This window comes from Mus musculus, chromosome 15, assembly GCF_000001635.26.
Source record: "Mus musculus strain C57BL/6J chromosome 15, GRCm38.p6 C57BL/6J".
In the NCBI taxonomy this organism is placed as follows: Eukaryota; Metazoa; Chordata; class Mammalia; order Rodentia; family Muridae; genus Mus; species Mus musculus.
Window position 1 is genome coordinate 83,353,563 of NC_000081.6, and position 14,244 is coordinate 83,367,806.

Here is a 14,244-nt window from a genome sequence, read left to right on the forward strand (position 1 = left end):
ACCCAAACAAACAAAAACTCCAAAAAACGTAAAACAACAAAGTGTGGGTGTGGTAGTTTCTGGTGAGCTTACTTCACAACAGTTTCTTTGATAAACAAGTGTTTATTTCAAACTCAATGTTGTACAATGTATACAATATTGTGAGCACACAGTATGCATGTAGATATATAATATTCACTTTTCCATCCATCCATCCATCCATACATACATACATACAAACATACAAAAAACCATTACCCGTAATGTGTGTGGTATCCACTGTTGTGACAAACATTTGAGACAACTGAAATGAATAAAGATTTATTTTGGCTCATGGCTTTGTTCCGTGGTTCTTTGGCCTTATGGCTGTAGGCCTGAGGCAAAACTGAACACCACAGAAAGAAACACTTGGCAAAGAAGAGTGCTTCCCTCATGATAGAATGGAGACTGGGTTGAGGGCAAGATACAGTCTTTCAGTGTCCCACATCCTACAAATAGGCCCGATGAGCTAACTGTCAAACTATGAAATAATCAGTGGATTAAACCTCTGATGTCATCACCCTTATGATACAATAATTCTTCAACAGTAGCACTTGCTGAGGAACCTTCAACCTATCAGTGCTTTGGGGTGATATTTCATACCCAAATGTGATAACCATGACCACCTACCGGAAGTGTCACACAAAGTTCCACTGATGACATTCAAGTCCCTGGGCTTCCTTGATCCAGAGGCTACTACTACCTATCTGGAGACCACAGCCACACTGGGGCTGGGGCTGCTGTCTGGCTGGCCCTTTACAAAGCAGTCATGTTCCTAGTACCCTTCCTTTTGGCCAAATATACACTAGTTCTGAGAAAGGTGCCCTGGTTCTTGTTAGATCAATTTTGGGGGCATTTTTGAATTACCCTGAGGTGGTTGCCACAAGGTACTGGCTTTTATCTATCCTTTCTTTCTTCTGCCCAGGGTCTAGTCCTTCCCTCAGCTGTCTGGATCACAGGGTCTGTAGGCCCAGGGGCTTAGTTGGGAGTCTCAGATGAGGGTCTGGAATAATTTCACAAAAGATTAGATAAGAGTCTTTTTCCTTTTACACATAGTTTTAACTAGTAACTCAAATCCCAATGTCCAGCCAACTGTTCTTCTAATCTAATTCATATTTATGCATTGCAGCAAGTCATTTTCTTGAACCTCTTGAATATGAATGACCCTTAATTAACACTCAGATGCCCATGGGGTGATTTCCAGGCCTACTCTTTAACTAGGAGCCTGAAAAGGATGTAACTTGTTAACATGAGAGGCAGCTGGAACCTCAGGGCCCTCAGAGATGCTCTTTATGGCATTCCTGAAGTGCTAATGGTACCAGGCATAGGTACCATGGGTGTGAGAACTAGAATTATAGGTGCTCACAAAGCAGAGCTGTGCCAAATTCCGAGTATCAGAAATGAACATAGATCCCAGAGGATTTCAGAAATGGACAAGGCACAATACAGGTGCGAGTATCTGCCCTATCCATGGTCTCTTCCTCTTCCACACCCCCAACTTTTCATTATATTTTTGGAGACAGGATGTCGCTTTGTAGCCCAAGCTGGTCTGGAACTATGTTAGCTCAGGTTGACTGCAACATGACAATGCTAATACTTCAGCCTCCTGAGTGCTAGGATTTTAGACACGAGCCACCAGACCAGCTCAAATGAAATTTTCTGAAGTCAGAGTCTACTGGAATTTCGTAACTAGTCAGCAGTCTCAAACAAATGCATTTCTGAACCAAAGACAAAGCCTAAAGCCTGTTACAGTGCTGCAACCAGTCTACAGTCCCAAGAGAAGATCTAGCGGGGGCCATCATATCTCATGACAGTCAGTGAGTGACCAGACCAGAATACAGGGCAGAGAAGCAGAGAGGGTTGCATTATGGTGGGCAGGGGTGCACACTGCAAATTGTCAAAAGAGAACCTACTGGATATGAGTAACATAGAAGTTAAGGCTGAACTACAAAGGCAGATTATATCAACTGTCCCCAAGGCAGACAAGCAGAGAAGATTGCATTATGGTGGGCAGGGGTGCACAGCACAAACCATCAAGAGCCAGTCTACTAGAAATGGCTGACAAAGCAGCTAAGATTCAGGCAACCACACAAGCAGATTTACATGAACCATCACCAGGGCTGATCCTCTACTTCAGGCCCTCTAAGTTCCCTTGGTGGCCATCAAAGATGTCAGCAATTGCTTGGGGGGGGGGGGTCTTTTGCTCATGCAGATACCAATCACAAATGGCAGCGTGTAGCTTTCTTCTTGTTAGCAGCTCCGAACTGCTGCTTCAGATTAAGAACAAGCAGAGAGAAATACTCAATGGTTAGCCAAGCAAACAGTTAAAACGATTAAAAAAAAAAAAAAGGCAAAACAAAACAAAAAGCTAACCTGGTAAAGACCACGAAAGAAAAAAAAAGATGAGAACAGAGCCCCTTTCTTTCCCAGGGGACCTTCAGTGTTAATGCCTGTGCCTATAAAGTCCACAGCTGAAAGGATGGTCTCTGGGTATTTTGATTTGCATCCTAAATGTGAGGGGGAAAAATGGCAGTCAATACTCAACATACTCTTGACAAAGCAGGTTAAGAATCAGCTTTTGACATTCAGACTGTCCCTACCAGGATTATACAAAAAGCTCAGCCCAGCTACTGAGATGTAGGACTTCTTCAGATGCTGTGACTACCCTAAGCTTCAGTTTCCTCATCTGTGAAATGGGGACAGTTATTCCTACTTGCTAGGGAACTGGCAATACTCGAAAGTTGAGACATAAGCATGCTGCCTGGCAAAAGACGGGCACTCAGTAAGTGGGCTAACTGGAAAGGAGCGATATGCTTGTATATGACAACACGCAAACAAAAGGCTTTAGTTCAATGCCACCAACTATGGGAAGCTCTCCCTGTACCCTCAGAGCTGCGTTTTGTTAAGTCTGTATCACTCTCTAAATCTACCAGGTAGTCTCTGTCAGTACTTGGCCTGGAGTTGTACACAGAGAATCTCCAGGCTGTTGACTTGTCTCTGTTGGTAACAAAAGCAGGAAAGCTTGCTGTCTGGCAACACAGGGTGAGCATGGGAGCAACTAGCCCGGTAAAGCAACAAGAGGCAGACAAGCCACTCAAGGAAGGTCTGGCAGATGGACAGTTACTCGGCAAGTGAGGTCCTTAGCTTTTTGCTAAGTAGCAAGGAAACTATTCAAAAGCAACATTATAGTATAAACCAGGAAGAAATGAGCTGTGAAGAATGACCAAAGGAGGTCTTTTTCTGATGACTACTTGTAGTGAGAGTGTACTCACATTTTATATCTGCTTCCAAATCTTGACAGTACACACATCAACACAGGAGGCAGCAATAAAAGCATTTAACCCAGCTATGGGAGGTTTTGAGGAAATGAAATAGCTCAGAGCTTTCAGAAAGCCCAAAGTCCTCAGAACAAAAATCTGAAAATGGAAGTCTTCTGCATGAAGGCCACTTTCAGCAGCATGGCCACTCACACTCACTCTACTTGTAGGTAGAAGCAGAAGAGTGCACTGTACACTGTACAAACAAGAAAAGCCGGCCAGCTCCAGAGAGGCCAAGGAAGAGCGGGTCTAATGTACCTCCACCGGAGAGGCTGTAGATTGAACACTGAAGTGGCTACATGCTAATGGACACTCTGAAGGTTAATCACAGGCTGAACATTGGCATGGTACCTGCCACAGCAGTGCTTCTCACATGCATCCTAAAGACCCATCAACTGTTAGAGACTTACATGGAAAGTCCTATAATTGGTGTTCCCACTAGAAGTCAGCTGCCCCTTACTCCCAAGAAACTCGTCACCAAACAAAACTGTCTAGAAGCAGGAAAGCAATGGTAGGGGGACAAAGTACTCAAGTCTGGGTGGTTGTGGTCTCTGAGCCTAAGGATACCTGTCAGCGTTCACTTTCACCACATCCTAGGGATTTAATACATCACATCAGAGACTTAAGCTGGACTGTATTGCTCTTCATCTTTCCTTTTATTTCAATGCCTTTCCTGTGGACAGACTAGTGTAAGAGGCTGAGTAGACAGACTTTAGGAATGTTTAATTCATGCAGCTTTGTGCCTGTAACTTAAGACTCAAAACACAATGCAACAGAAAGTATTCTCATTTTCTTATAAGGCCCATTTAGACCTTTTCTCTAAGGTGCCTCATATGCTTCAGGATGCTGGGGCCAGATCTAGGCTAGAAGGTTGCACAGCACAGTGCTCACCAATGACAAAATGAACACAGGCATGTGGTGAATGAGGAAGGGGCAGCTACGCTCATAGCTTTGCCATCAATGTAGATGTATACTTGGGACCCAAAACAGTGAGTACTGGGGTGCACATCTCTCACCTACATCTATCCAGTGAGAGGCAGAGCAGACACAGGGAGAATGATGGGCCATGGAGAAGCACAGGGACTGGACCTGAACATGGCGAACGTAGGCTCTGAAAACTCTTGCTCCCACATTTGAAACCTAGGGAGGAAAGAAAAATTACAGGGCATGTGTGGTGAACAGGAGAAGATGGGAACAAACCTGTTATGTGCCAATTTTAACCTAGAATGAGGAAAACTATGAGAAGTCCTAGAAGAACTTCGTTAGAACACATCTCAGTGTGGAGCAGGTGTCCAAATGGTCCAGCAGTTTGGAGAAGCACCTGGGCCTTTTCAGAGTTTTTCATACCACATTCACAACACAGCCATGGAAGGCTTGAGCAGGGCGGGCAGGGTGGGCTCGATGCTCTCAGCTCCAAATGGGTCTGGCACTGTCTCTCTCTTCTGGTGCCACAGCCAGCCCTGGCCAGACCCAGCACTCTAGAAATCCATCTGGGCTGATGCAGCACCGCCCAGGCCGCATGTCTTCTGCACCCAGAACAGTGCTTGGTAGACCTCTTCATGAAGCCTTCTCATCCCTGCTGCCTGATTGACCTTGACAGTTTGGTGGCTGAAGGTCCTGGGGAGACCAGAACAGTGAGACAGTGTGCCTACATCAGGAGGGACCCAGAGAGCAATCCACTTCCTTTTCCATCTGAAAGCTGGAGCAGAGCATCAAAGCTCCTGATGGCTCCTGCCCAGCCCTGCTTGGCTGTAGGCCAGGCAGTAGCAGACCAAGTGTGGCTCACTTATGTCCTGGCCCTACCTGCCTTTCTACATACTGCACACATCACCGGCCAGCCACTCTGCATGTGAACTGAATGCTGGAAAGGAGGGTGCAGAAGGCACTTCAGTCTGTAGTTCTGGCTTCCTGGTCCTGTAGCTTACATTTGCCTGAAGAGCTTGTGCTTTGTCACAGTGGTCTAAGTGTCTCATCCTCTTTCTAGTAGCAGTTGGCACTATCATCCCAGCTATGAAAATAACTGTCTCTTAACTTCATGGGGTCATTGACGTACCTGTAGGAAGAGGAAGGAACAGTGATGGTGGGATGTTTATTGTTGCTACTGTCAAGGTCTTCTGTTTCTGGGTATGGTGCACATGCCTCTCCAGTCATGTGCTGAGGATAAACACATGCACATGAAATAAGCAGTAAACAGGATCAGATAGGAGGTGTCATTTCCAAGGTCTTCAACCCAACCCATCATCTCCTTTGGGCTGAAAGGAAGCAAGAGTGCTTTCTATGTGACTAAAACTCCACTGGTCTGGAATTGGAGTGCTACACAGAAGACTGGATTTCCAGAGCAGTGCTTCTCAACCTTCCTAATGCTGCAGACCTTTAATACAGTTCCTCATAATGGGGTGACCCCAAACTATACAATTATTTTGTTGTTACAGTAAAATTACAGTTATGAGTTATAAAGTAGATATCTGATATGTGACCCTGTGGGGATCACAGCCCACAGGTTGAGAACCGCTGCGCTAGACAGTCACATGTACCCAAAACTGACTTGGTAGGCACAGGGATAAGCTACTGTATGCTGAGCCCCTAAGAATGGAGGATGCTTATTTAACATGACCTGGCCTATATGGACAATACACATCTTCCTCTTCCTCAAGTCATAGACTGCATTTTTTTCTAGTATTGTTACAGATTCTCCCAGGAGCTTCTGGTTGCCAATCTCTTCTCAGGTCAGCATGTTTAATATGAATGATAAAAATGGCAATCACTGACTTCCTGGAGTTGGATACAAAGCTACAGACCACTAATCACTGGGCCTTTCTCTAGTCTCTTGCAGTATGGTCTAAAAGTATCCCTTAAGAGAGGGTGAACCTTTGGTTTGTTTTCCTCTTTGTTAGCTAAGCGTCATTAAACAAAGCATTACTCAGAGAACATCACTCAATGCCAGCACTCCATCCTATTTGACGAGAAAAAGACTCCCCAAGAAGTTGCAGCATGGTTTGCCAGGATAGGTCAGAGACAAGAACAGTGATATCAGTGTCAGGACAGTTTGTGATGGAAAGAGAGCCCAGGGAGAAGTGTCTCCATTTGAGGAGAGAGGCAGAGCCAGCCCTCACAGCTTAGGGTTTAGGCAAGGAAGGGTGGTGCGAGAATGCAGAGGTCCTAAATAACTTTACTCGGAGAGTAAAGCAGACAGAGAGCAAGGCAAAACCAGGCTCTATATTATGAAGGGTCTCAGGACCAGAAGGGCAGAGAGCCAAAGACAGACAGGAGACCATACCAAAACTGGAAGAACTGGGTCAGGAACCGTGGTGAGAGTGCTAAGAACAAATACATTCTTTTCTGGCCAAACCCCACAACAAATAGAGTGGGATGAGCCCAACGCTTGTCGAAAATAGGGGATTTCACAAGAAGCATGATGGGAAGGAGAATAGCTAAATATGGCTGTCTTCTCTGGCAAGGACACTAACATGTCTGTTACACAATTCTCTTCTACCCAAGAAAGAAAATATGGTATTTGAAGCATCTCTGGCTAATTTTAGCTAGAAACACACCAAATTCTCCTTTTCAGGTTAGTGTATCAGCACCTAAGCCTTGGCTCTAACTGAAAAACAAGAGACTAGAAACCAGAAGAGACTAGAAACCAGAACCACTAAGAAATAGGACATAAAATCAAAGCAGGGTTATATAGGTCTGAGTGACTGCTGATTGTCACATGCATCAGGAATTTATCTTTAAGGCCCCAGGAAAGGAACTAGACCAGCTGATTGGCAAATTTACAAGTTACTGAGCAAGTACTTTATAGGGGTCAGAACTATGGGGTAGAGGGCAGGTGAGAGTTCCTGTCCCTGATCACAAGGCTTACAAACTGGTTCAAAAAGCTGCCTTGCGCCCAGAAACCCACAGACCTGCTCTGAAGGAGGCAAAAGTCTAAGAGGGCCTGGGAGGCCCTTGAAGGGTACAGAGGAGGCTCTAACACTATTCTGAGTTCTAGTACAGAAGTGTACAAGTTTAACATCACTCTAAGGAAAATTCTCCATTTGTATAAGCTAAGATCTTATTCTGGAATGTAGGAGGCATCAGATACCTTTCAACTACCCTAGAGAAAATATACCTGCATAGGTGCCCTGAGCAGTCCACACATGGGGTCTTCCCTACTCCTCATTCACTCACAAGGGACTCTCTGCTCTGGTACCCTATGGGGGGTCCCCAGTCACTCACAGACAACACTCTACGCCAGCCAGTCTGCCCAGGCATCAGTCTCATGCCAGGACCCAGCAGCTTTCCCTGCCACCGACCTTCACCCGGCATGGGCTTTGATTTCTGGGCCCTTCTTCTCCACGAGCTTTTCCTTCATGCTGGCCCTCACCCTGCATCTTCCTCCCCTCTGAACGCACCCCTGCAGTTCCTGTCAAAGCCCCTAACAGCACATTGCCCTGCTGTCTGTCACATCCCCCACCAAAAGTCATTTGGACACCATGGGGCTCAGCAAGGCAGTCGTTCTCATTATTCTGAATGCACTACTACAATAATGCATCATTTTCAGTCTGGAAAGAACACTACGAACACCATGCAAGGATATGTCCCCCTTGCTTAATAGAAACAGCAGCACTCTTCCATAATTCACAATATGCAAGTTCTAATGGCTAATGAATAATTTGGAAGCAGTAAAAGCACTCTATGGCACAGATATGCTGGCTTTCAGAGTGTGTTTGCTTCACCTCTGGTGCCAAAGCACCTCACTCAACCCTGCTATGTCACTGTGGTCATCAAGGGAACTAGAGGGATGATTCTGTCCCTAGACAACCCACAGCTCACCATCCACACAGTACCAAAATCTCTCTGCTCTACGCCATTTACCCCCAGGTTTCAAACTGAAATGGGTCCCTGGCACAGCGGCCTTTGTAGCTGACCCTTCTGATTGAGCCAAGGAAGAGAGAGGTTTCTGGAGGCTCCAAGGCATATATAAAGGTTGACCTGAACACAGACAGTATCCTGTTATAGGGGACCTGCACAGGTCACTCCAGTGCTCATTCCCTTTTATCTCCTCTGTCAACAAGGGTTGAAAGCTTCTACCACATTGTCCTTGCCACTATGACAGTCTGCTCAAGCATGTAGACCAAGTGACTATTCATCAAACCCACTGAAACTGTGAGCCTCTCCTTAAACTGTCTTTGTTAGAGATTTGGTCCACAGCAATGACAAAAATAAACACACACTTCATCCAACAAATTCACCTTTTGAAAATCTACCTAAAACAGATACTTTTACAATCACTGAAATACCAAAACACCAATTTCTAGATGAGAGGATAAGAAAAGGGGGATTTGACTCAAAAGGACATTTTGACTTGTGCCACATAAAACATGTGGTGTGACAACAAATACTTGATGGTAACCACATATCATGAACATTACCACAGGAAGGAAACTGGACAAATAAATTTGCCCCAGCAACTAAGTCTGTCAACATTTTAAAAAGAGACAAGGGCATGCAACATATTCCAAATATTCTGGGACCATAGTCTCAGATAAAATAGGATGACTGATATTCTTAAACAAGGAGAATATACAAAACTGTGCCTCTTTCTTGATAATTATCTATTGAGTTATATGGCTATTATCCTATCATGCCTTTACAGACTACTAAAAAACAAAACACAAAACGAAACAGCCAGGTTTGACCACACACACCTTTGTCCCAGCACCAGGAAGGCAGTCTGGACTACATATTGAATTCCAGAACAGATAGGGCTATGTAGATAGGGAAAAAAGAAAAAGAATAAGAAACAACAAAAATGCTCCCAAAATGATGTGACAAAAGTTTTAGTTATTAAAAAGAAAATTATGCTGTAATTATTGTTCACTTCTATGCTGCTATGTAAAAAGTATCTCTATTGGTTTTTTCACAGGGACAAACGCTACCTTATGGTAATCACAGTGTGACAATGTTCCTTAAGTTAACAACAATGACAAGAAATCATTGCCACAGTTCTTTCCCAGAAGAGGAGCAGGGACACAGGCCAGCTGCTGGAGGAAGTGGCACCAACAGAGGCCTGAGTCCCTGAGATGACCTGCAGAAGGTACCCTGACAAGGGTCAGGCAGCTGGGCACACCCTGATGGGCCTCTGGTCTGACTCCACCCCTCTGCCTAGTCATTATTTCTCTTCACTTCACTTCAGAGGCTTTTTCCCTCCCTCCCACTGTGGGGCTGCACCTCTCTCTGGAGCCCACAGTGTGGGAAGAGGAAGGACATTTCCTCACTGGAGTGGCCAGGGTAAAGAGGGAAGAAAGGCCTTCCTATACAAACATGTGACATCACCAGCAAAAGCTGGACCAACTCATCTGCTCAGGCTTTGCCCTGCTAGTGCCAATGGGGAGGATGCTGGGTACCACATCTGGATGAGGAGGACTCCACCCTTCATGTGAACTCTCAACCTTGTGTGTGCACAGTGTGTACTTTAATTTCTTAGAAGGCCTGGGAGGAAAAGGAACTGTTGCTTTGAGACCTCCCATCTGACTTTGTCTTCAACACCAGAGCTTGATTTCTTCCACAAGATCTCCACAGAGGCCGGAGAAGAAGATGGCTCACTTCCTTGGGTTATCAGGTAATAAAAGATTTTTTAAGATCTGCCTTTTTTTTTGAAGATATATGTATATGTGTGCACAGATGGTTATGTACTCAGGTGCCCATGGAGGCCAAAAAAAAAACAGGCACTGGATGCTCCTGGGGATTGCGGTACACATGGTTGTGTATTGCCTGGTGTAAGTGCTGAAACTTATCTTAGGTCTTCATGAAGAGCACTATGCACTGTTAATCAAAGCCATCTTTCCAGTCCCAATGATAATGATGCAAGAGCTAAATCCTCCTGGACTGCAATTAATCTGTCACTTTACTTGCTGTCAAAAGTCAGGGAAAGACTTACAGGTAAAACTTTAGTGACCACTATGTGACTCCAAGCAACTGATGAAAAGAAATATTCTGTAGGTTATATTTGCTCAGCTCTGACTTTTAGCACTGCAGTCAAAACACACCTGGAAGAAAAATGTTACATACTGATAATAATTAAATTCTATTAGCAGGTCCTATTATATTATACAGCACAGTACACACTTAGCTTAGCAGTTGTCTAACACCCACACTTTAAATTCTGATAATTAGGAAGCAAACCTATTTGTTTGGTACTGTGGCAGCAGGCTAAGCTAGGTGTAGCCTTCCTCCCATTCTCTGCCTGTTTTCCCCTGTGCCACCATGCTGGAACAGGCTGTTGTCATTCACCAATGACTTTCTGATTCCAGGCATCACTGTTGCCATCTCCAAGATGCCTGTCTCTCTGAACAGGCAAGTCAAGCTTCCACAGCAGGCACGACTAGTTAACAAGCAGGCAATGGCTGATAAACCAGCAGTAAAAAGGCATTATAGACTATATTATCTGCATCTCTAAAGAGCAGGGTGTACTGTTTCTCTAAACTAGCAATCTGGAGAATGCTATCAGCTAATTCCCTGCACAAGCCCTAACTTGTGGTGAAGGACAAATACAAGTAGATCGTGCAGACAAGTGACTATCTCTGGAGCTATTTTGACAGCAGCTGGCCTCTGAAGGCGTTCCCCATTTCATCTCTTGGCTAGATTTTGCTAGAATCTTCTAAGCAGCTGACACAGAGAAATTAGGCATGGACTCTGCCAGCCTGTGGGACTTTGTAAATATCACAAATTGGATGGAATCTGCTGCCTTTAACAAAGTTTTGACATCTCTGTTAGGGTGCCAGAAAATACTGCATGGTGTATATGCAACATAGTTGAGGGCATTCTGCCTGACCTCAAGAACACAGACACCCAATAATCAGTTAGATGATTACAGGATGACCACGGCCAGTGTCACCTCCCTTCTTCCTCACAATGGGGTGCATCCTGATATAGTTTAAGGAGCTTAGCTATTACATACAGTGTCTGAGATCTTTTACACAGACACCGTCTTTTACAGACACCGTCAACTCTTAAAGGAGTTTTTCTTTGTCTGAAATAATGTCTCACACTGTAACTCAGGCCAACCTGAAACTTATTTCTCCTAAACTAGACTTGAACTTCCTCCTGCCTCCCCCTTCCAAGTGCAGAAATGATAGGTGTGACTCACCATCCATTCTTAGGGAAAGACTTAAAGATGAGGTGTGCAAGCCATCTTCAAAGGTAAGTGGCCCAGCTTCCTTTGTGGTAGTAGCAGTGCTTTTTTGTCCTGCTGCTTTCAACGAGCTGAAGAAAGTGATTTAAGCAGGGCCTCTCAACAGAAGCAGAACCAAGAGAATGAGAGGATGTTTCACTGTTAATTAAGGACCCAGAGATCCCAGTTTTGGTCGGATCAGATATCTGGGAATGAGTCTTGAAAGGGAGTTAATTGTGGTCATTTTTCATCACTGGTACCCCATTCCATGTGTTAATTATTAGGGGATTAATGGGTCATGGTGGGTCCTCCATCAGTCAGCCCTAGAGTCCAGGCACTTTTAGGATGCATTATGTTGTATTTACTTAAAACCAATGAATCATGTCTTCCTTTTGTGTGTAAATGCCATGTCTTCTTGTTGAGCTAAATATTGACAGTCATATCCTATGCCAGGCATTCTGCTGCAAAACAATAAAGCAACATGAAAACAAGTGTTATCTAGGATTTTAGAACCTTAATTTTCATTTTTTAATATATGAGTTTTTTACCTGCATATATGTCTGGGCACCCTATATGTACTTGGTGCCTATGGAGACCAGAAGAAGGTTAGGGATCCCCTACAATTGGAGTTATACACGGTTGTGAGCTGCCATGTTGGTGCTTGGAGCAACCAGTGCTCTTAACTTCTGAGTCATCCCTCCAGCCCAATTTTATAGAACTTCAAATATCTGTAATAATATTGGGGCTGGGAGATGGTTTAGCTGTTAATCACACTGGCTGTTCTCAGTAGTGGTTCTCAGTAGTGGCAATCATCAAACTCCAGTTCCAAGGAATGTGATGCCCTCTTCTGGCCTCCATGAGCACCAGGCACACAGATATACATGCAGGCAAACCACCTAACACACCTAAAATAAAAAATTTTTAAATTGTAATATAAGCCCTCTGTGGTCAGGTACTTGCTTAGCATGTTTGAGGCTGTGGCTTTGCACTGATGAGGGCTTACTCATGGGGCCTAGGGAGAGTTATCAATATAATTACTGTATTAGCAACACTCTATTGTATATGTAATGTGCAGTGAAGAGAACTTAGGTCTGTAAGCTATATCCTACTCTACTTGCCTCTAAACCTTCAGTAAGAAACCTAACACATAAATGAATGCTGACCAGGATGGTACCCAGCGGGTACACTGTCCCTTACAATGCACTGGGCAGTGGCTGTAGCTCACAGGACAGACCCTTGGGTATGATTCTTCTCTGCACTGACCATTTGCCCAATCATCCTCCACCTTTTGTGCAATCTCTTTTACCAAGGTAGTCTATGTGACCAGTAAAATGTGGAAAAAAGACAACATACAATTTTCAAGATTAGGTTATAAAAGGCACTATGGTAAACTGGGTGGTGGTGGCACACAGAGCCAGGCAGAGCGCTTTGAGTTCCAAGACCAGCCTGGTCTATACAGTGAGATCCGGGACAGTTAGGGTTACACAGACAAAATGTCTCAAATAAATAAATAAATAAATAAATAAATAAATAAATAAGGGGAAGCTCCATGGAAACAGCATGGTGGCACACACCAAAAATCCCAGCACTTGAGAGGCTGAGGCCGGAAGATTGGTAGTTTAAGGCCAGCGGGTCACTTCTAAATAATCATGATTCGAGGACCCTCGGAGAGTCCTGTGGAGAAAAGTGACAAGGGTGCGGCACTAGCTCAACAGCTAGAGGGGGACGCGACCAGGCGTGCCAGTTAAGTGAGGTGCTGTTAACTTTTCCTGGGGAGACGCCACCAAACCCCAAAAAACCCCTGGGGGACACGAACCACAGCCCAAAGCGCGATTTCACAGAAGTCTCTACAACTCGGCGAGACAGAAGTCTCTACAACTCGGCGAGACCCGTGAGGGTACTGGACGTGTACGGAGCACCAGTGACGGGTTACTCACGGGCGAGGGCGAGCAGTGCTCCAAGTCACTCAGAACCCGCGTGGGCGAATACGACCGTTGACCAACCGGGCGCCTTCTCCTCCTCCTCCCACGTCCATTGCCGGGTTCCGGGCTCGCCAGGCGGCCTCTATGTGGTTGCTAAGCACGAAGCGCAGGCGGTAGAAGATGGCCAGTATGTCCTGATTGCCAAGGTTCCCCATGGCCACCTGACGATCCAGAGGCATGGCGCCCGGACCGAGCAGGACCTCCTGAGATTAACTGTTACCGCCGCCGCCTCAGAGACCAACTGCCGTGGGCGCGCGCTCACAGCGCGTGGAAGTAAGCTCCGCCCCCAACGCCCCGCCCCCCAGCCCCGCCCACACCCAGCGCCCCAGCCACTCTTCTTCTGCCTCTCGCGCAGGCCGCTCTGGCCCTGCCCCCTCAAGCCCCGCCTCCTGCTCGTCGCCCACGTGCCGCTCGTTCTGTTCCCGCCCTTACTGCCCTCACTGCCCTCACGTGCGCAGACGCCAAGTGCTCAGGTGCGCCTGCGCCTCTACAGAAAGCGAAGGGGTGGCCAAAGCAGGACTTTACCCTCACGCTGTACTGTCACTGGTCCTGTTTTATTCTCCGCTAAAGCCAAACCCTGAATCTGTGGTAGAAAATTATTATTATTATTGTTATTATTTTTTGTAGAAAATTTTGGTTTTGGTTACTGGAGAGACCGCTCAGTAATTAAGAGCGCTGAGTGTTCTTCAAGAGGACCCAAAGTTGGATTGTCAACATTGACAACCTCAGTTGGAGGGGGACTTCACACCCTCTTCTGGCCTCCACACACAGG

The 14,244-nt window shown here is 45.5% G+C and overlaps 1 long non-coding RNA gene across 1 annotated transcript; it reads right to left on the reverse strand.

Annotated features, from left to right (window-relative positions):
* Nucleotides 1–284: 284 nt before the first annotated feature.
* On the reverse strand, nt 285–13,735 carry 1700001L05Rik (RIKEN cDNA 1700001L05 gene). The gene is made up of 4 exons (NR_027980.1): nt 13,428–13,735; nt 11,467–11,948; nt 10,258–10,366; nt 285–5,388 (listed from the first exon to the last, which is right to left on the reverse strand). It is a non-coding gene; the product is annotated as an RIKEN cDNA 1700001L05 gene (long non-coding RNA).
* Between the last annotated feature and the right edge of the window lie 509 nt (nt 13,736–14,244).